The sequence below is a fragment of the Neolamprologus multifasciatus genome, chromosome 14 (assembly GCF_963576455.1).
Source record: "Neolamprologus multifasciatus chromosome 14, fNeoMul1.2, whole genome shotgun sequence".
Taxonomy (NCBI): domain Eukaryota; kingdom Metazoa; phylum Chordata; class Actinopteri; order Cichliformes; family Cichlidae; genus Neolamprologus; species Neolamprologus multifasciatus.
In genome coordinates this window covers 40,293,528-40,314,461 of record NC_140452.1, presented here as the reverse complement: position 1 = coordinate 40,314,461, position 20,934 = coordinate 40,293,528, and the positions used below count along the sequence as shown (strand labels likewise).

General features: G+C 39.8%; 1 long non-coding RNA gene across 1 annotated transcript in view; it reads left to right on the top strand.

Annotated features, from left to right (window-relative positions):
* Nucleotides 1-18,145, top strand: part of LOC146504676 (uncharacterized) — a 19,948-nt gene extending 1,803 nt beyond the window's left edge. Inside the window, exon 2 of the long non-coding RNA XR_014868738.1 lies at nucleotides 14,151-18,145. This is a non-coding gene — a long non-coding RNA (uncharacterized LOC146504676). The remainder of the gene's footprint in view (nucleotides 1-14,150) is intronic.
* Nucleotides 18,146-20,934: the final 2,789 nt, after the last annotated feature.

Below are 20,934 nucleotides of genomic sequence, written 5' to 3'. Positions count from 1 at the left end.
TAGGGGAAGGGGATTTGAAATGGGGAAGGGAATTAGGGTTAGGATAAGGGAAAAGGGTTGGGGTTAGGGTTAGGGGGTTAGGGTTAGGGTTAGGGGTTAGGGTTAGGGTAGGGTTAGGGGTTAGGGTTAGGGGGTAGGGTTGGGGTTAGGGTTAGGGTAGGGTTAGGGGTTAGGGGTTAGGGTTAGGGTTAGGGGGTTAGGGTTAGGGTTAGGGGGTTAGGGTTAGGGTTAGGGGGGTTAGGGTTAGGGTTAGGAGTGGGAAGGTGGTTAGGGTTAGGGTAAGGAAACAGGATAGGGGATAGGAGTGTGGAATAGGGTTAGGATTAGGAATAGGGGAAGGGGATTTGAAATGGGGAAGGGAATTAGGGTTAGGATAAGGGAAAAGGATTAGGGGTAGGATAAGGATTTGGGGTTGGGGTTATGGGTTGGGGTTAGGGCTAGGAGTGGGAAGGTGGTTAGGGTTAGGGTAAGGAAACAGGATAGGGGATAGGAGTGTGGAATAGGGTTAGGATTAGGAATAGGGGAAGGGGATTGGAAATGGGGAAGGGATTGGGATAGGGGTAAGGAAGAAGGATAGGGTTAGGGTAGTGATTGGGGATAGGAAATAAACTTAAGCCAGGCTCATAGGCCGGACAAGCTTGGTCTTGGCCTTCAAACTAAACTCACTGCCATTTAAGGTTCAGGCCAAGTGGTTCCCTTGTGCCCAACCAATAGATCCATCGTCGTTCCGTGGCTTTCCGCTCCCTATGTGTCCAAGTCACATTACTGCGAATTCCTGCAATCCTAAGTGCTTGGAATCCGTGTGAAAGAAAATGTCCAACCAAGGGAGTCTGAGTTTGTTTTTTGTTTAGAATGTTATATTTATGTTGCCACATTCTCATCCTGATTGTGTTCCTTGTTTCACCGACATACTTCATGTCACATTTTGTACAAAAAATCAAATAAACCACATTTTTGGTTTGTGGTGAAAAATCTTGTGTTAAATTAAACATTCTTTTGGTTGTTGAGTTTTTAACATATTTCAGTGAGCAAAAATTCTCCATGCAACCATGGGATTTCTCTTTCAAAGATTTGAGCTTTGCTCTAACTAAAAGGTCTTTTAGATTTTTATTTTTCTTATATGCTGAAATGACATCATAATCACTCAACAGCCCCGTATTACCCAGAATTGTCTCAAAATTCTCCTTAAATCTGTAATTAAGGGTCCTACTGACCGAAGAAAATTGAGTGATTAAGGGAATCATCTTATTTTGCCTTATAAGTTTCTGTTCCCTGAAAGATGCTAAGCATCTTCTCAAAAAGGACCTGGAATAGCCTCTAGTTCGTAACGCTCGAAACAAAATATGTACCGCTTCCCAAAAATCTTCCTGTCTCGTACAAATCCGAGAAAAACGTAAAAGTTGTGACTTAACAAGTCCCTTAAAAGTGTGTTGAGGATGAAAACTGGACTTAAATAAAAGAGCGTGCGTGTCCGTCTTTTTGAAAAAAACTTTAACATCCAGTTTACCACTTAAAGCAAAATCATGACCCTTGTAGACCGTCGTATCCAAGAAATCAATGGCTGAAGAATTAATTTCAGATTTTAGTTTAATGGAGGGGTCATGAGAATTCAAAATTTCCATAAACTCCCCGAATTCTTCTAAAGAATAACCCCATACCCCCCATATATCATCCAAATAACGGAGGTAATGAATTGGTTTCTTTGGGCACTTGGCTAATGCCCCTTCTTCCCAATTAGCCATAAAGAGATTCGCATATGCGGGGGCAAATCTCTTCCCCATTGCAGTCCCTTTGATCTGCAAATAAAACTTTTCATCAAAAACAAAATCATTTCTTGTCAAATTAATCTCAAGTAGTCGCAATACTTCCTCGTCTGGTCTACTCTCATCAGGGTACTTCAAAAAGACTTTTTTAACAGTTTCCAATCCCGCGGCAATGGGAATATTAGTATATAAACTGTCTACATCTAGACTAAAAAATAAAACATCTTCAGAAAGTGTTAAACCAGTCACTATTTCAATAAACTGATATGTGTCCTTCACATAAGAAGGATGAAGAACCGATAACGGATTCAGAAAAAAATCAATAAATTCAGCTGTTGCATAAGTTTCACTCCCACAATCTGAAACTATAGGCCTACCCGGAGGGACCTGGAATGGTACCGTCCATGTCTCCGGGGGCTTGTGAATCTTAGGAAGAACGTAGAAGCGTCTCTCTCTAGGTTCATCTAAACCCTTTAAATACTTTGCCTGTTTGTGATTAATGAATTTTTTAACCTTTAATGTGTTTACAATATCATGAATTATAGGAATTGTGTCCAAATAAATCGGTTCATCTAATTTTTTATAATAAACTTGGTCGCTTAATTGCCTGGAAACTTCCAAGACATACTGGTCCCTATCCAAAACCACCACCAAACTACCCTTATCTGCCGGTTTAATAATAATGTGTTTTGCCTTCATAAGTTGCCTAATCGCTTGATTTTCCTCCCTTGTTAAGTTATATTTTTCCTCCCTTACTGTAAAATATTTATTAAAATCTTTTAAATCCTTCTCAATTAACAAATGAATTTCCTCCGGCACTTTCTCCTTTTGTGGAATCCAATCTGAAGGTGGTGTGAATGGCTGTTTCCCAGTTCGTTCTGATCCCTGAAAGTACGCCGCCAGGCTTAATTTGCGATGATAATTTTGTATGTCCAATTTTAATTGATGTTTCTGTCCCTTTTGTAAATCCAAAGTGGGAACAAAAGAAAGACCCTTGTTTAAAATATCAAATTGAGCCTGTGTGGGAGTGAAATGTTTTGCCAAAATAATGACATTTTGCGCCGTCAGGGGTTTCTCACCCCCAAGCCCCTCCCCTAGAGGGTTCAAGGGGCTTACAAGTTTAACGCAGTCGACCAATGGTTAAACATGTCCCGTGCCGTTCCCCTGGTCCAATGAATGTTGTCACTTTCAGTCTGGAACTGATCCACAGGGAGTGGGCTGACAAAGGGCAAGTTCCTGAAAATGTGGCCGTTCAGCATAATCAGGTTCCTCTGCTCTGACTCAGGCAAAGCCGTTGAGTAGTTCAGCAAAGGAACCCATATTTCCGCAAATGGAAAACGTCTCTTGACCATACGGATGGCCGTCTGCAACTGCCTAAGAGTCGTTTCTTTAAACTTTTGCCCCCGGGAGTTCAGCCCACATGAAATCAGCACTTTTTCAACCCGAACCTGCACGACCGCCTTCAAAAGAACCGCCCCCAGGTGCCGAAAAGTGGCCCCTGGGAAGCTATCTATCTGGAGATCTGCAAATCCATGATGAGGAAGCCTGGACAGGTTGGAATCACCAATAAAGAGCCACTTCTTAGAAACTGAGACCGTCCAATCCACCATTTTCCGATCCGTTCTAATATGTCTGGTCGGTCCAAACTTGTTAAGTTGTGGGGTAGAGACCCGACTTGGCTCCTCCAGAACTGAATCAAAGTCCAACAAGTCAACTTCTTCAGCTGAACCGCCTTGCGGATCTCTGTGGACTTGAGCCTCAACCGTGATGCCTCTAGCAGGAAGTCGTACCAGCGGCTCCTCGGCCCTTGACTTATCCAAACTCGGGTCCCTCCCCCGGACCCTCTGCACCCTCGGTGGCTGAGGGGGGGCGTCTGTGAACGGTGAGGACGCTGTCACAATTTGGTCCCAAAAGTTGTCTCCATTTGGGCCGTCCTGCTGTCCACGTGTTGCCTCTTGTCCCCCCTGTTCCCCATTGGTTTGAGTGGATCGCTGGTGTGTTGTAACCACTTCCTCCACAAAGGCCACATGGGAAGGATCCTCTTGTGTGTGTCTGCGTCCCAATGTCCCCCGTATGGATTCGTCTCCCCCCATCGGTTCATCCCCCTGATGTTGTCCGGCATCGGTTGGCTCGGTTGTTCCATCTCTTTGAGGGTTACCATCCGGTCCCATGGCAGCTGTCACCAAGGCTTCAGCATGCTCCACCACATCCCGAGGCAATCGTGGCAAATTACGCCGAGCCCATCTTGTCGCCACTTCAAAGGCCACCCTCCAGTCCACATCTGTATCCAGGACCAAACCCCCCAACGTCTCTTCCAAGGCTGTTTCATAATGATCCCGAAGGATCACCATGGTGGTGTGGCCCCAGTTTTTGGCATTACCAACGATCATGTCAGCCGTCCTTGCGTTGGGGGCTGCTGGCTTAATGACATTAGCCAACATGTCCACTATCCGGGAGATCATCTGGGGTTGAGACTTCTCTCCAGTGACCTGTCGTAAGTGGTGCACAATCTTAATCACCTTTTTTAATTGGCGCACCAATGCCCCAAATTTGGGGTCCGCAGACGTGTTTCCCTGCTGTCCCCTAAGTTGAGGAAACCTCCCCTGCTGCCTAACCCAAGGTTGCCGGAAAAAACCACCATCCCCGGCATTGCCCCCCCATCTGGGGTTGGCCTGGCGAACCACCTCCGCATACGATCTTTGTTGTGGCCCCCAATACCTTGGTGGCATGGGAGGAGGACGACGCGGGAAGGAAGGAACCCTAAAGGGAGGCACAGGCTGGTTAGGACGTGGGTTACGGCCCCGTCCTCCCTGGGGAGGACCGAGGTATGCGCGGTCCTTCCCCCCTGGGCCCCCTCCTCCCCGGTTCCAAGAAGACCAGTCCTGGTCTTGAGATTGGGGTCGATAGGTATTGGCCCGCATACGGGAGCGACCCCTCCTCCCATAGCGGACCTGCTGCCACCCTTCATCAGTCATGATGGAGGGCTGGTTAAGTTTTCAATATTTTTTTGTGTTTTTTGTTTTTGTTAATTTTTTTATATTTTTTTGTTTTTTTGAAAAAACCAAAAAATAAAAAATAAAAAACAAAAACAAAAATAAAACTCTTACAAACTAAAAATACCTCTAAAAAGGTTCAAAATTAATTAAATAATCGTGTGCCGCTGTGGCGACGTTTCGACCTATATTGGTCTTCTTCAGGCCTGGGCACACTCCAAACTAACTAAAATAAGTCTGCTGCAGAAAGAGCGACTGTCTTCGTCGAAGGGCAACGAAAGAATGAGCCTGGCCTGCAGGCTCACCTCTTAAGTAAGCTCTGGCTCCGCCCCTACGGCTTCTGAAGTTTTTAAACAAAAAGAAAACACCACAGTCTAAATGAATTAAAGAAAACGTTTTTAAACCTTACCAACAAGATTCTAATGAACTAAAACCACACCATATGAAATGATATGAACTAAATGGCGGGTATATAAAGTAAATTTACTATTTACAGAAAAACTTTTTAAACTAAAATATTTACATATTTATATACTTATGTCAAGCATTTATTTATTCACATATTTATTACAGAGTATTTATTCAAACTGTGTGTATATATTGTTATAACCTCTATATCAAAACCCACAAAGGTTATATATTAATATTTAAAATACTTACAATGAAATGTACAAAAACAAAATAAATGGGGGTGGGGGAAGGGAAAGGGACTAGGGTTAGGAATAGGAGTAGGGAAGGGGATTAGGGTAAGGATATAGGACAAGGGTTGGGACAATGGGTTAGGGTTAGGGCTAGGAGTGGGAAGGTGGTTAGGGTTAGGGTAAGGAAACAGGATAGGGGATAGGAGTGTGGAATAGGGTTAGGATTAGGAATAGGGGAAGGGGATTTGAAATGGGGAAGGGAATTAGGGTTAGGATAAGGGAAAAGGGTTGGGGTTAGGTTTAGGGTTAGGGGGTTAGGGTTAGGGTTAGGGGTTAGGGTTAGGGGGTTAGGGTTAGGGTTAGGGTTAGGGGGGGTTAGGGTTAGGGGTTAGGGTTAGGGGGGGTTAGGGTTAGGGGTTAGGGTTAGGGTTAGGGTAGGGTTAGGGTTAGGGTTAGGATTAGGGTTAGGGTTAGGGGTTAGGGTTAGGATTAGGGTTAGGGTTAGGGGTTAGGCTTAGGGTAGGGTTAGGGTTAGGGTTAGGGGGTTAGGGGGTTAGGGTTAGGGTTAGGGGTTAGGGTAAGGGTTAGGGTTAGGGTTAGAGGTTAGGGTTAGGGGTTAGGGTTAGGGGTTAGGGTTAGGGTTAGGGTTAGGGTTAGGGTTAGGGGTTAGGGTTAGGGGTTAGGGTTAGGGTTAGGGTTAGGGTTAGGGGTTAGGGTTAGGGTTAGGGGTTAGGGTTAGGGGTTAGGGTTAGGGGTTAGGGGTTAGGGTTAGGGTTAGGATTAGTGCTGATTTAACACTGGGAAATTTACTGTGTACGATTACATGCATTTGAATGGGGAACTCGTCCGAAACAAAGTATAGGTTTTCATTATGTGAATAACTTGAAAATCTTAGCTCAAACAGCTTCAAAACCTGTTTGCCCAGCACGGGGATCTTGAACTGTATAAGATAACGCCTTAAATATGTGTGTCTGAGTCGTCTATCAAAACTTACATCTATATTTAAGGACAAGACAGTGCGTAGGAAACGCACTGTCTTGACGAAATAAAGCGTTTTTGTACAACTTCATATAAATAGCTGTAAGTTTTGATAGACGACTCAGACACACATATTTAAGGCGTTATCTTATACAGTTCAAGATCCCCGTGCTGGGCAAACAGGTTTTGAAGCTGTTTGAGCTAAGATTTTCAAGTTATTCACATAATGAAAACCTATACTTTGTTTCGGGCGAGTTCCCCATTCAAATGCATGTAATCGTAGGAAACGCACTGTCTTGACGAAATAAAGCGTTTTTGTACAACTTCATATAAATAGCTGTAAGTCTTGATAGAAGAAGCATACACACATATTTAAGGCGTTATCTTATACAGTTCAAGATCCCCGTGCTGGGCAAACAGGTTTTGAAGCTGTTTGAGCTAAGATTTTCAAGTTATTCACATAATGAAAACCTATACTTTGTTTCGGGCGAGTTCCCCATTCAAATGCATGTAATCGTAGGAAACGCACTGTCTTGACGAAATAAAGCGTTTTTGTACAACTTCATATAAATAGCTGTAAGTCTTTGATAGACGACTCATACACACATATTTAAGGCGTTATCTTATACAGTTCAAGATCCCCGTGCTGGGCAAACAGGTTTTGAAGCTGTTTGAGCTAAGATTTTCAAGTTATTCACATAATGAAAACCTATACTTTGTTTCGGGCGAGTTCCCCATTCAAATGCATGTAATCGTAGGAAACGCACTGTCTTGACGAAATAAAGCGTTTTTGTACAACTTCATATAAATAGCTGTAAGTCTTGATAGACGACTCAGACACACATATTTAAGGCGTTATCTTATACAGTTCAAGATCCCCGTGCTGGGCAAACAGGTTTTGAAGCTGTTTGAGCTAAGATTTTCAAGTTATTCACATAATGAAAACCTATACTTTGTTTCGGGCGAGTTCCCCATTCAAATGCATGTAATCGTAGGAAACGCACTGTCTTGACGAAATAAAGCGTTTTTGTACAACTTCATATAAATAGCTGTAAGTCTTGATAGAAGAAGCATACACACATATTTAAGGCGTTATCTTATACAGTTCAAGATCCCCGTGCTGGGCAAACAGGTTTTGAAGCTGTTTGAGCTAAGATTTTCAAGTTATTCACATAATGAAAACCTATACTTTGTTTCGGGCGAGTTCCCCATTCAAATGCATGTAATCGTAGGAAACGCACTGTCTTGACGAAATAAAGCGTTTTTGTACAACTTCATATAAATAGCTGTAAGTCTTGATAGAAGAAGCATACACACATATTTAAGGCGTTATCTTATACAGTTCAAGATCCCCGTGCTGGGCAAACAGGTTTTGAAGCTGTTTGAGCTAAGATTTTCAAGTTATTCACATAATGAAAACCTATACTTTGTTTCGGGCGAGTTCCCCATTCAAATGCATGTAATCGTAGGAAACGCACTGTCTTGACGAAATAAAGCGTTTTTGTACAACTTCATATAAATAGCTGTAAGTCTTGATAGAAGAAGCATACACACATATTTAAGGCGTTATCTTATACAGTTCAAGATCCCCGTGCTGGGCAAACAGGTTTTGAAGCTGTTTGAGCTAAGATTTTCAAGTTATTCACATAATGAAAACCTATACTTTGTTTCGGGCGAGTTCCCCATTCAAATGCATGTAATCGTAGGAAACGCACTGTCTTGACGAAATAAAGCGTTTTTGTACAACTTCATATAAATAGCTGTAAGTCTTGATAGACGAAGCATACACACATATTTAAGGCGTTATCTTATACAGTTCAAGATCCCCGTGCTGGGCAAACAGGTTTTGAAGCTGTTTGAGCTAAGATTTTCAAGTTATTCACATAATGAAAACCTATACTTTGTTTCGGGCCGAGTTCCCCATTCAAATGCATGTAATCGTAGGAAACGCACTGTCTTGACGAAATAAAGCGTTTTTGTACAACTTCATATAAATAGCTGTAAGTCTTGATAGAAGAAGCATACACACATATTTAAGGCGTTATCTTATACAGTTCAAGATCCCCGTGCTGGGCAAACAGGTTTTGAAGCTGTTTGAGCTAAGATTTTCAAGTTATTCACATAATGAAAACCTATACTTTGTTTCGGGCGAGTTCCCCATTCAAATGCATGTAATCGTAGGAAACGCACTGTCTTGACGAAATAAAGCGTTTTGTACAACTTCATATAAATAGCTGTAAGTTTGATAGAAGACTCAGACACACATATTTAAGGCGTTATCTTATACAGTTCAAGATCCCCGTGCTGGGCAAACAGGTTTTGAAGCTGTTTGAGCTAAGATTTTCAAGTTATTCACATAATGAAAACCTATACTTTGTTTCGGGCGAGTTCCCCATTCAAATGCATGTAATCGTAGGAAACGCACTGTCTTGACGAAATAAAGCGTTTTATACAACTTCATATAAATAGCTGTAAGTTTTGATAGAAGACTCAGACACACATATTTAAGGCGTTATCTTATACAGTTCAAGATCCCCGTGCTGGGCAAACAGGTTTTGAAGCTGTTTGAGCTAAGATTTTCAAGTTATTCACATAATGAAAACCTATACTTTGTTTCGGGCGAGTTCCCCATTAAATGCATGTAATCGTAGGAAACGCACTGTCTTGACGAAATAAAGCGTTTATACAACTTCATATAAATAGCTGTAAGTTTTGATAGACGACTCAGACACACATATTTAAGGCGTTATCTTATACAGTTCAAGATCCCCGTGCTGGGCAAACAGGTTTTGAAGCTGTTTGAGCTAAGATTTTCAAGTTATTCACATAATGAAAACCTATACTTTGTTTCGGGCGAGTTCCCCATTCAAATGCATGTAATCGTAGGAAACGCACTGTCTTGACGAAATAAAGCGTTTATACAACTTCATATAAATAGCTGTAAGTTTTGATAGAAGACTCAGACACACATATTTAAGGCGTTATCTTATACAGTTCAAGATCCCCGTGCTGGGCAAACAGGTTTTGAAGCTGTTTGAGCTAAGATTTTCAAGTTATTCACATAATGAAAACCTATACTTTGTTTCGGGCGAGTTCCCCATTCAAATGCATGTAATCGTAGGAAACGCACTGTCTTGACGAAATAAAGCGTTTATACAACTTCATATAAATAGCTGTATGTCTTGATAGAAGAAGCATACACACATATTTAAGGCGTTATCTTATACAGTTCAAGATCCCCGTGCTGGGCAAACAGGTTTTGAAGCTGTTTGAGCTAAGATTTTCAAGTTATTCACATAATGAAAACCTATACTTTGTTTCGGGCGAGTTCCCCATTCAAATGCATGTAATCGTAGGAAACGCACTGTCTTGACGAAATAAAACGTTTTATACAACTTCATATAAATAGCTGTAAGTCTTGATAGAAGAAGCATACACACATATTTAAGGCGTTATCTTATACAGTTCAAGATCCCCGTGCTGGGCAAACAGGTTTTGAAGCTGTTTGAGCTAAGATTTTCAAGTTATTCACATAATGAAAACCTATACTTTGTTTCGGGCGAGTTCCCCATTCAAATGCATGTAATCGTAGGAAACGCACTGTCTTGACGAAATAAAGCGTTTTGTACAACTTCATATAAATAGCTGTATGTCTTGATAGAAGAAGCATACACACATATTTAAGGCGTTATCTTATACAGTTCAAGATCCCCGTGCTGGGCAAACAGGTTTTGAAGCTGTTTGAGCTAAGATTTTCAAGTTATTCACATAATGAAAACCTATACTTTGTTTCGGGCGCATTCCCCCAATCAAATGCATGTAATCGTAGGAAACGCACTGTCTTGACGAAATAAAGCGTTTTTGTACAACTTCATATAAATAGCTGTAAGTCTTGATAGAAGAAGCATACACACATATTTAAGGCGTTATCTTATACAGTTCAAGATCCCCGTGCTGGGCAAACAGGTTTTGAAGCTGTTTGAGCTAAGATTTTCAAGTTATTCACATAATGAAAACCTATACTTTGTTTCGGGCGCAGTTCCCCCATTCAAATGCATGTAATCGTAGGAAACGCACTGTCTTGACGAAATAAAGCGTTTTTGTACAACTTCATATAAATAGCTGTAAGTCTTGATAGAAGAGTCAGACACACATATTTACGGCGTTATCTTATACAATTCAAGAATCCCCGTGCTGGGCAAACAGGTTTTGAAGCTGTTTGAGCTAAGATTTTCAAGTTATTCACATAATGAAAACCTATACTTTGTTTCGGGCGCATTCCCCCATTCAAATGCATGTAATCGTAGGAAACGCACTGTCTTGACGAAATAAAGCGTTTTTGTACAACTTCATGAAAATAGCTGTAAGTCTTGATAGAAGAAGTCAGACACACATATTTACGGCGTTATCTTATACAATTGAGAATCCCCGTGCTGGGCAAACAGGTTTTGAAGCTGTTTGAGCCAAGATTTTCAAGTTATTCACATAATGAAAACCTATACTTTGTTTCGGGCGCATTCCCCCATTCAAATGCATGTAATCGTAGGAAACGCACTGTCTTGACGAAATAAAGCGTTTTTGTACAACTTCATGAAAATAGCTGTAAGTCTTGATAGAAGAGTCAGACACACATATTTACGGCGTTATCTTATACAATTGAGAATCCCTGTGCTGGGCAAACAGGTTTTGAAGCTGTTTGAGCTAAGATTTTCAAGTTATTCACATAATGAAAACCTATACTTTGTTTCGGGCGCATTCCCCCATTCAAATGCATGCAATCGTAGGACACGCACTGTCTTGACGAAATAAAGCTTTTTTGTACAACTTCATATAAATAGCTGTAAGTGTTGATAGAAGAAGCATACACACATATTTACGGCGTTATCTTATACAATTCAAGATCCCCGTGCTGGGCAAACAGGGTTTGAAGCTGTTTGAGCCAAGATTTTCAAGTTATTCACATAATGAAAACCTATACTTTGTTTCGGCCGCATTCCCCCATTCAAATGCATGTAATCGTAGGACACGCACTGTCTTGACGAAATAAAGCGTTTTTGTACAACTTCATAAAAATAGCTGTAAGTGTTGATAGAAGAAGCATACACACATATTTACGGCGTTATCTTATACAATTCAAGATCCCCGTGCTGGGCAAACAGGGTTTGAAGCTGTTTGAGCTAAGATTTTCAAGTTATTCACATAATGAAAACCTATACTTTGTTTCGGGCGCATTCCCCCATTCAAATGCATGTAATCGTAGGACACGCACTGTCTTGACGAAATAAAGCGTTTTTGTACAACTTCATAAAAATAGCTGTAAGTGTTGATAGAAGAGTCAGACACACATATTTACGGCGTTATCTTATACAATTCAAGATCTCCGTGCTGGGCAAACAGGGTTTGAAGCTGTTTGAGCTAAGATTTTCAAGTTATTCACATAATGAAAACCTATACTTTGTTTCGGGCGAGTTCCCCATTCAAATGCATGTAATCGTAGGAAACGCACTGTCTTGACGAAATAAAGCGTTTTATACAACTTCATATAAATAGCTGTAAGTCTTGATAGAAGAAGCATACACACATATTTAAGGCGTTATCTTATACAGTTCAAGATCCCCGTGCTGGGCAAACAGGTTTTGAAGCTGTTTGAGCTAAGATTTTCAAGTTATTCACATAATGAAAACCTATACTTTGTTTCGGGCGAGTTCCCCATTCAAATGCATGTAATCGTAGGAAACGCACTGTCTTGACGAAATAAAGCGTTTTTGTACAACTTCATATAAATAGCTGTAAGTCTTGATAGAAGAAGCATACACACATATTTAAGGCGTTATCTTATACAGTTCAAGATCCCCGTGCTGGGCAAACAGGTTTTGAAGCTGTTTGAGCTAAGATTTTCAAGTTATTCACATAATGAAAACCTATACTTTGTTTCGGGCGAGTTCCCCATTCAAATGCATGTAATCGTAGGAAACGCACTGTCTTGACGAAATAAAGCGTTTTTTGTACAACTTCATAAAAATAGCTGTAAGTGTTGATAGAAGAAGCATACACACATATTTACGGCGTTATCTTATACAATTCAAGATCCCCGTGCTGGGCAAACAGGGTTTGAAGCTGTTTGAGCCAAGATTTTCAAGTTATTCACATAATGAAAACCTATACTTTGTTTCGGGCGCATTCCCCCATTCAAATGCATGTAATCGTAGGAAACGCACTGTCTTGACGAAATAAAGCGTTTTTGTACAACTTCATGAAAATAGCTGTAAGTCTTGATAGAAGAGTCAGACACACATATTTACGGCGTTATCTTATACAATTGAGAATCCCCGTTCTGGGCAAACAGGTTTTGAAGCTGTTTGAGCCAAGATTTTCAAGTTATTCACATAATGAAAACCTATACTTTGTTTCGGGCGCATTCCCCCATTCAAATGCATGTAATCGTAGGAAACGCACTGTCTTGACGAAATAAAGCGTTTTTGTACAACTTCATGAAAATAGCTGTAAGTCTTGATAGAAGAGTCAGACACACATATTTACGGCGTTATCTTATACAATTGAGAATCCCCGTGCTGGGCAAACAGGTTTTGAAGCTGTTTGAGCTAAGATTTTCAAGTTATTCACATAATGAAAACCTATACTTTGTTTCGGGCGCATTCCCCCATTCAAATGCATGCAATCGTAGGACACGCACTGTCTTGACGAAATAAAGCTTTTTTGTACAACTTCATATAAATAGCTGTAAGTGTTGATAGAAGAAGCATACACACATATTTACGGCGTTATCTTATACAATTCAAGATCCCCGTGCTGGGCAAACAGGGTTTGAAGCTGTTTGAGCTAAGATTTTCAAGTTATTCACATAATGAAAACCTATACTTTGTTTCGGGCGCATTCCCCCATTCAAATGCATGTAATCGTAGGACACGCACTGTCTTGACGAAATAAAGCGTTTTTGTACAACTTCATAAAAATAGCTGTAAGTGTTGATAGAAGAGTCAGACACACATATTTACGGCGTTATCTTATACAATTCAAGATCCCCGTGCTGGGCAAACAGGTTTTGAAGCTGTTTGAGCCAAGATTTTCAAGTTATTCACATAATGAAAACCTATACTTTGTTTCGGGCGCATTCCCCCATTCAAATGCATGCAATCGTAGGACACGCACTGTCTTGACGAAATAAAGCTTTTTTGTACAACTTCATATAAATAGCTGTAAGTGTTGATAGAAGAAGCATACACACATATTTACGGCGTTATCTTATACAATTCAAGATCCCCGTGCTGGGCAAACAGGGTTTGAAGCTGTTTGAGCTAAGATTTTCAAGTTATTCACATAATGAAAACCTATACTTTGTTTCGGGCGCATTCCCCCATTCAAATGCATGTAATCGTAGGACACGCACTGTCTTGACGAAATAAAGCGTTTTTGTACAACTTCATAAAAATAGCTGTAAGTGTTGATAGAAGAGTCAGACACACATATTTACGGCGTTATCTTATACAATTCAAGATCTCCGTGCTGGGCAAACAGGGTTTGAAGCTGTTTGAGCTAAGATTTTCAAGTTATTCACATAATGAAAACCTATACTTTGTTTTCGGGCTCATTCCCCCATTCAAATGCATGTAATCGTAGGAAACGCACTGTCTTGACAAAATAAAGCTTTTTTGTACAACTTCATAAAAATAGCTGTAAGTCTTGATAGAAGAGTCAGACACACATATTTACGGCGTTATCTTATACAATTCAAGATCCCCGTGCTGGGCAAACAGGGTTTTGAAGCTGTTTGAGCCAAGATTTTCAAGTTATTCACATAATGAAAACCTATACTTTGTTTCGGGCGCATTCCCCCATTCAAATGCATGTAATCGTAGGACACGCACTGTCTTGACGAAATAAAGCGTTTTTGTACAACTTCATAAAATAGCTGTAAGTGTTGATAGAAGAAGCATACACACATATTTACGGCGTTATCTTATACAATTCAAGATCCCCGTGCTGGGCAAACAGGGTTTGAAGCTGTTTGAGCCAAGATTTTCAAGTTATTCACATAATGAAAACCTATACTTTGTTTCGGGCGCATTCCCCCATTCAAATGCATGTAATCGTAGGAAACGCACTGTCTTGACAAAATAAAGCTTTTTTGTACAACTTCATAAAAATAGCTGTAAGTGTTGATAGAAGAGTCAGACACACATATTTACGGCGTTATCTTATACAATTCAAGATCCCCGTGCTGGGCAAACAGGGTTTGAAGCTGTTTGAGCTAAGATTTTCAAGTTATTCACATAATGAAAACCTATACTTTGTTTCGGGCGCATTCCCCCATTCAAATGCATGTAATCGTAGGAAACGCACTGTCTTGACGAAATAAAGCGTTTTTGTACAACTTCATAAAAATAGCTGTAAGTCTTGATAGAAGAGTCAGACACACATATTTACGGCGTTATCTTATACAATTCAAGATCCCCGTGCTGGGCAAACAGGTTTTGAAGCTGTTTGAGCTAAGATTTTCAAGTTATTCACATAATGAAAACCTATACTTTGTTTCGGGCGCATTCCCCCATTCAAATGCATGTAATCGTAGGACACGCACTGTCTTGACGAAATAAAGCGTTTTTGTACAACTTCATAAAAATAGCTGTAAGTGTTGATAGAAGAGTCAGACACACATATTTACGGCGTTATCTTATACAATTCAAGATCCCCGTGCTGGGCAAACAGGGTTTGAAGCTGTTTGAGCTAAGATTTTCAAGTTATTCACATAATGAAAACCTATACTTTGTTTCGGGCGCATTCCCCCATTCAAATGCATGCAATCGTAGGACACGCACTGTCTTGACGAAATAAAGCTTTTTTGTACAACTTCATATAAATAGCTGTAAGTGTTGATAGAAGAAGCATACACACATATTTACGGCGTTATCTTATACAATTCAAGATCCCCGTGCTGGGCAAACAGGGTTTGAAGCTGTTTGAGCTAAGATTTTCAAGTTATTCACATAATGAAAACCTATACTTTGTTTCGGGCGCATTCCCCCATTCAAATGCATGTAATCGTAGGAAACGCACTGTCTTGACGAAATAAAGCGTTTTTGTACAACTTCATAAAAATAGCTGTAAGTGTTGATAGAAGAGTCAGACACACATATTTACGGCGTTATCTTATACAATTCAAGATCTCCGTGCTGGGCAAACAGGGTTTGAAGCTGTTTGAGCCAAGATTTTCAAGTTATTCACATAATGAAAACCTATACTTTGTTTCGGGCGCATTCCCCCATTCAAATGCATGTAATCGTAGGACACGCACTGTCTTGACGAAATAAAGCGTTTTTGTGCATCTTCATAAAAATAGCTGTAAGTCTTGATAGATGAGTCAGACACACATATTTACGGCGTTATCTTATACAATTCAAGATCCCCGTGCTGGGCAAACAGGGTTTGAAGCTGTTTGAGCTAAGATTTTCAAGTTATTCACATAATGAAAACCTATACTTTGTTTCGGGCGCATTCCCCCATTCAAATGCATGCAATCGTAGGACACGCACTGTCTTGACGAAATAAAGCTTTTTTGTACAACTTCATATAAATAGCTGTAAGTGTTGATAGAAGAAGCATACACACATATTTACGGCGTTATCTTATACAATTCAAGATCCCCGTGCTGGGCAAACAGGGTTTGAAGCTGTTTGAGCCAAGATTTTCAAGTTATTCACATAATGAAAACCTATACTTTGTTTCGGGCGCATTCCCCCATTCAAATGCATGTAATCGTAGGACACGCACTGTCTTGACGAAATAAAGCGTTTTTGTACAACTTCATAAAAATAGCTGTAAGTGTTGATAGAAGAGTCAGACACACATATTTACGGCGTTATCTTATACAATTCAAGATCCCCGTGCTGGGCAAACAGGGTTTGAAGCTGTTTGAGCCAAGATTTTCAAGTTATTCACATAATGAAAACCTATACTTTGTTTCGGGCGCATTCCCCCATTCAAATGCATGTAATCGTAGGAAACGCACTGTCTTGACGAAATAAAGCGTTTTTGTACAACTTCATGAAAATAGCTGTAAGTCTTGATAGAAGAGTCAGACACACATATTTACGGCGTTATCTTATACAATTCAAGATCCCCGTGCTGGGCAAACAGGGTTTGAAGCTGTTTGAGCCAAGATTTTCAAGTTATTCACATAATGAAAACCTATACTTTGTTTCGGGCGCATTCCCCCATTCAAATGCATGTAATCGTAGGAAACGCACTGTCTTGACGAAATAAAGCTTTTTTGTACAACTTCATAAAATAGCTGTAAGTCTTGATAGAAGAGTCAGACACACATATTTACGGCGTTATCTTATACAATTCAAGATCCCCGTGCTGGGCAAACAGGTTTGAAGCTGTTTGAGCTAAGATTTTCAAGTTATTCACATAATGAAAACCTATACTTTGTTTCGGGCGAGTTCCCCATTCAAATGCATGTAATCGTAGGAAACGCACTGTCTTGACGAAATAAAGCGTTTTTGTACAACTTCATATAAATAGCTGTAAGTCTTGATAGAAGAGTCAGACACACATATTTACGGCGTTATCTTATACTATTGAGAATCCCCGTTCTGGGCAAACAGGTTTTGAAGCTGTTTGAGCCAAGATTTTCAAGTTATTCACATAATGAAAACCTATACTTTGTTTGGGCGCATTCCCCCATTCTAATCCATGTAACCGTAGGAAAAGCACTGTCTTGACGAAATAAAGCGTTTTTGTACAACTTCATGAAAATAGCTGTAAGTCTTGATAGAAGAGTCAGACACACATATTTACGGCGTTATCTTATACAATTCAAGATCCCCGTGCTGGGCAAACAGGTTTTGAAGCTGTTTGAGCTAAGATTTTCAAGTTATTCACATAATGAAAACCTATACTTTGTTTCGGGCGAGTTCCCCATTCAAATGCATGTAATCGTAGGAAACGCACTGTCTTGACGAAATAAAGCGTTTTTGTACAACTTCATATAAATAGCTGTAAGTCTTGATAGAAGAAGCATACACACATATTTACGGCGTTATCTTATACAATTCAAGATCCCCGTGCTGGGCAAACAGGTTTTGAAGCTGTTTGAGCTAAGATTTTCAAGTTATTCACATAATGAAAACCTATACTTTGTTTCGGGCGAGTTCCCCATTCAAATGCATGTAATCGTAGGAAACGCACTGTCTTGACGAAATAAAGCGTTTTTGTACAACTTCATATAAATAGCTGTAAGTCTTGATAGAAGAAGCATACACACATATTTAAGGCGTTATCTTATACAGTTCAAGATCCCCGTGCTGGGCAAACAGGTTTTGAAGCTGTTTGAGCTAAGATTTTCAAGTTATTCACATAATGAAAACCTATACTTTGTTTCGGGCGAGTTCCCCATTCAAATGCATGTAATCGTAGGAAACGCACTGTCTTGACGAAATAAAGCGTTTTTGTACAACTTCATATAAATAGCTGTAAGTCTTGATAGAAGAAGCATACGCACATATTTACGGCGTTATCTTATACAGTTCAAGATCCCCGTGCTGGGCAAACAGGTTTTGAAGCTGTTTGAGCTAAGATTTTCAAGTTATTCACATAATGAAAACCTATACTTTGTTTCGGGCGAGTTCCCCATTCAAATGCATGTAATCGTAGGAAACGCACTGTCTTGACGAAATAAAGCGTTTTTGTACAACTTCATATAAATAGCTGTAAGTCTTGATAGAAGAAGCATACACACATATTTAAGGCATTATCTTATACAGTTCAAGATCCCCGTGCTGGGCAAACAGGTTTTGAAGCTGTTTGAGCTAAGATTTTCAAGTTATTCACATAATGAAAACCTATACTTTGTTTCGGGCGAGTTCCCCATTCAAATGCATGTAATCGTAGGAAACGCACTGTCTTGACGAAATAAAGCATTTTTGTACAACTTCATATAAATAGCTGTAAGTTTTGATAGACGACTCAGACACACATATTTAACGCCTTAAATATGTGTGTCTGAGTCGTCTATCAAAACTGTATTTATCTTATACAGTTCAAGATCCCCGTAATGGGCAAACAGGTTTTGAAGCTGTTTGAGCTAAGATTTTCAAGTTATTCACATAATGATAACCTATACTTTGTTTCGGGCGAGTTCCCCATTCAAATGCATGTAATCGTAGGAAACGCACTGTCTTGACAAAATAAAGCGTTTTTGTACAACTTCATATAAATAGCTGTAAGTCTTGATAGAAGAGCATACACACATATTTAAGGCGTTATCTTATACAGTTCAAGATCCCCGTGCTGGGCAAACAGGTTTTGAAGCTGTTTGAGCTAAGATTTTCAAGTTATTCACATAATGAAAACCTATACTTTGTTTCGGGCGAGTTCCCCATTCAAATGCATGTAATCGTAGGAAACGCACTGTCTTGACGAAATAAAGCGTTTTTGTACAACTTCATATAAATAGCTGTAAGTCTTGATAGAAGAAGCATACACACATATTTACGGCGTTATCTTATACAGTTCAAGATCCCCGTGCTGGGCAAACAGGTTTTGAAGCTGTTTGAGCTAAGATTTTCAAGTTATTCACATAATGAAAACCTATACTTTGTTTCGGGCGAGTTCCCCATTCAAATGCATGTAATCGTAGGAAACGCACTGTCTTGACGAAATAAAGCGTTTTTGTACAACTTCATATAAATAGCTGTAAGTTTTGATAGACGACTCAGACACACATATTTAACGCCTTAAATATGTGTGTCTGAGTCGTCTATCAAAACTGTATTTATCTTATACAGTTCAAGATCCCCGTAATGGGCAAACAGGTTTTGAAGCTGTTTGAGCTAAGATTTTCAAGTTATTCACATAATGAAAACCTATACTTTGTTTCGGGCGAGTTCCCCATTCAAATGCATGCAATCGTAGGAAACGCACTGTCTTGACGAAATAAAGCGTTTTTGGACAACTTCATATAAATAGCTGTAAGTCTTGATGGAAGAAACCTGTTTGCCCAGCACGGGGATCTTGAACTGTATAAGATAACGCCTTAAATATGTGTGTCTGAGTCGTCTATCAAAACTTACAGCTATTTATATGAAGTTGTACAAAAACGCTTTATTTCGTCAAGACAGTGCGTTTCCTACGATTACATGCATTTGAATGGGGAACTCGCCCGAAACAAAGTATAGGTTTTCATTATGTGAATAACTTGAAAATCTTAGCTCAAACAGCTTCAAAACCTGTTTGCCCAGCACGGGGATCTTGAACTGTATAAGATAACGCCTTAAATATGTGTGTATGCTTCTTCTATCAAGACTTACAGCTATTTATATGAAGTTGTATAAAACGCTTTATTTCGTCAAGACAGTGCGTTTCCTACGATTACATGCATTTGAATGGGGAACTCGTCCGAAACAAAGTATAGGTTTTCATTATGTGAATAACTTGAAAATCTTAGCTCAAACAGCTTCAAAACCTGTTTGCCCAGCACGGGGATCTTGAACTGTATAAGATAACGCCTTAAATATGTGTGTATGCTTCTTCTATCAAGACTTACAGCTATTTATATGAAGTTGTACTAAAACGCTTTATTTCGTCAAGACAGTGCGTTTCCTACGATTACATGCATTTGAATGGGGAACTCGCCCGAAACAAAGTATAGGTTTTCATTATGTGAATAACTTGAAAATCTTAGCTCAAACAGCTTCAAAACCTGTTTGCCCAGCACGGGGATCTTGAACTGTATAAGATAACGCCTTAAATATGTGTGTATGCTTCTTCTATCAAGACTTACAGCTATTTATATGAAGTTGTACAAAAACGCTTTATTTCGTCAAGACAGTGCGTTTCCTACGATTACATGCATTTGAATGGGGAACTCGCCCGAAACAAAGTATAGGTTTTCATTATGTGAATAACTTGAAAATCTTAGCTCAAACAGCTTCAAAACCTGTTTGCCCAGCACGGGGATCTTGAACTGTATAAGATAACGCCTTAAATATGTGTGTCTGAGTCTTCTATCAAGACTTACAGCTATTTATATGAAGTTGTACAAAAACGCTTTATTTCGTCAAGACAGTGCGTTTCCTACGATTACATGCATTTGAATGGGGAACTCGCCCGAAACAAAGTATAGGTTTTCATTATGTGAATAACTTGAAAATCTTAGCTCAAACAGCTTCAAAACCTGTTTGCCCAGCACGGGGATCTTGAACTGTATAAGATAACGCCTTAAATATGTGTGTATGCTTCTTCTATCAAGACTTACAGCTATTTATATGAAGTTGTACAAAAACGCTTTATTTCGTCAAGACAGTGCGTTTCCTACGATTACATGCATTTGAATGGGGAACTCGCCCGAAACAAAGTATAGGTTTTCATTATGTGAATAACTTGAAAATCTTAGCTCAAACAGCTTCAAAACCTGTTTGCCCAGCACGGGGATCTTGAACTGTATAAGATAACGCCTTAAATATGTGTGTATGCTTCTTCTATCAAGACTTACAGCTATTTATATGAAGTTGTACAAAAACGCTTTATTTCGTCAAG